Source organism: Halichondria panicea, chromosome 2, assembly GCF_963675165.1.
Source record: "Halichondria panicea chromosome 2, odHalPani1.1, whole genome shotgun sequence".
Classification (NCBI taxonomy): domain Eukaryota; kingdom Metazoa; phylum Porifera; class Demospongiae; order Suberitida; family Halichondriidae; genus Halichondria; species Halichondria panicea.
The window spans coordinates 4418043-4420542 of NC_087378.1; the positions used below are offsets into that span (position 1 = coordinate 4418043).

The 2500-nt window shown below is 46.7% G+C and overlaps 1 non-coding gene across 1 annotated transcript in view; it reads left to right on the forward strand.

Moving 5' to 3' along the window:
* The first annotated feature begins 2151 nt into the window (after positions 1-2151).
* LOC135332627 (small subunit ribosomal RNA) overlaps positions 2152-2500 on the forward strand; it is a 1812-nt gene continuing 1463 nt past the window's right edge. The window contains exon 1 of the ribosomal RNA XR_010393475.1: positions 2152-2500. This exon is cut by the window's right edge and continues 1463 nt beyond it. This is a non-coding gene — a ribosomal RNA (small subunit ribosomal RNA).

Below are 2500 nucleotides of genomic sequence, written 5' to 3' on the forward strand. Positions count from 1 at the left end.
CCTGCCTTTGTCATTATAGTCATGGCACTGCAAGCAACTGAAGTATGTGATGATGGCTACTTGCAAACAGTAATTGTATAATTACGCACGTATAATTATAACTATCCTAATTATAGTGAGTGACACAGGAAAAATATCAAAATTTCTTATACTTTACAAATACAAAATTTCCTGTAGACTTATGAATGTTACACAAGTCCTGAACTACTTCAGGAATAGTAAAGGAAACTATACAGGAAACGTTGCACTATCCTTTGTAAGTAGGTTGCAGGACACTTGCAGGACACCTCAGGAAATGTGCAGATTTTATGGGCTGCAATGTAGCAGCACTGTAGCAGGAAATTTAAATATTTTCCCTGAGTGAGTGAGTGAGTGAGTGAGTGAGTGAGTGAGTGAGTGAGTGAGTGAGTGAGTGAGTGAGTGAGTGAGTGAGTGAGTGAGTGAGTGAGTGAGTATATCCTTCATTGAGCCATGCTTCATTTGATCATAACAATATCAAGCTTATCTTCAAGTAGTATTGTATTGTACGTTGCTAACAATACGCAAATAATGTACAGTAAATTCAAGTGGGAATAAAAGTAGTGGGTAAAAAGTTGTAATGTTCATGGAGTGTAAAGTCAACGAGCACTTAAGGCCCTATTATTTCTATTTTCCAGCCTAAAGTCCTCGTGGTGGAAAAAATTAATGTTAGTGTAATGAAGTCCTTGCCTAGTTACAAAGCGGCCCCTTACAAAGCGCCTAGTTACAAAGTAGCTTCAATGGGTAGTTATAATTAGAAGCTGCAGCTGGTAGTTAAAGCAGCAATTGTTGTGTAGCTTGTGAAGCTATGTTGTAGCTGGCTGACTGGCCGGCCCACCAACCTACCTACCTACCTACCTACCTACCTACCTACCTACCTACCTACCTACCGACCGACCGACCGACCGACCGACCGACCGACCGACCGACCGACCGACCGACCGACCGACCGACCGACCGACCGACCGACCGACCGACCGACCGACCGACCGACCGACCGACCGACCGACCGACCGACCGACCGACCGACCGACCGACCGACCGACCGACTGACTGATGAATAGTAAGAGGTGGGTGGCTGGCTGGCTGGCTGGCTGGCTGGCTGCTGGCGAATAGATGTTGTGCTGCAATATAGTGAGTGAGTGAGTGAGTGAGTGAGTGTACTATAATACTATACAGAATCTTTGCAACAAGACAGTAAAAGCATAGAGCATTACCCTTCCTTATATGGAATTTGAGTACACACACTGTGGTCTGTTTTACTACTTAAATTATGAGCACATCCCATATATAATAAGGAACCACAGTGCTCAACACACTTGTTTCTATTTGTGTTGCAAAGATTGTGCAATCTCCAGTATTGTATTGTAACTGTATGTTAGCCATGTATAACTTGAACTGTATGTTTAGCGGAATGGAAGGGTGCAGACGGGGAACAGTGCAGATGGGAACATTGCAGAGGGGATTTGCGCGCCGGAAAATTGGAGCAATTACCATACAAGTGCAGACGAATGAAGGAATGAACGCGCGTAGCGCGAAAATTTGAGCAATATATCGCAAGCAATTACCATACAAGTGCAGACGAATTGAACAATGTGACCACGTGGGCTAGATAAGCAACCAAACAAGAGTGTCGTACAAATGAGCGTGTTGATAGGTCGTGAAGTGGGGTGTTGTGGCAAAAAAAGTCACGCTTAATTACATACGAGACGAGTTCCAGCGTTGCTCCTAGTGACGGGTGCTGTGTAGGGTGACTGCAGCGGTTCATCCGTGTGTCCGCATCGTTGTAGACTGCCTGTGTCGGCGGGCGTCTGACCTGCTGGTGACTGGTCATCAGTGGGCTGGCTCCCTCCGGTCGAGTGCAGTTAGGTTTGCATCATTTCACGAATCACGAGTGCATTCGTACGGTCTCGCTGCCGGTCGATCCCCGTGATTGACTGTATCTGCAGGCAACGAGTGGGCCTCAGCTGCCCTCTCCTGCCTTCAGTTGGTGAGTCTGTGGCCGAGGATTTGCAAAATTGTTGAACCCTCTGCGGTCCGCGTGGCCGCACTGGTGTGATGCGTTGGCCGGCCCTCTGAACGAGGACGGTCGAGTGACACAGTGCGTCTCGCACGCTCTGGCGTCCCGATAGTTACCTGGTTGATCCTGCCAGTAGTCATATGCTTGTCTCAAAGACTAAGCCATGCATGTCTAAGTATAAACGCTTCTATACTGTGAAACTGCGAATGGCTCATTAAATCAGTTATAGTTTATTTGATGGTTTCTTACTACTTGGATAACCGTGGTAATTCTAGAGCTAATACATGCACAAAGTCCCGACTCTTCGGAAGGGATGTATTTATTAGATCCAAAACCAATGCGAGTCTCTCGGGGCTCGGTTCCTTGGTGATTCATGATAACTGCTCGAACCGTATGGCCCTTGCGCCGACGGTGCTTCATTCAAATTTCTGCCCTATCAACTTTCGATGGTACGGTAGTGGC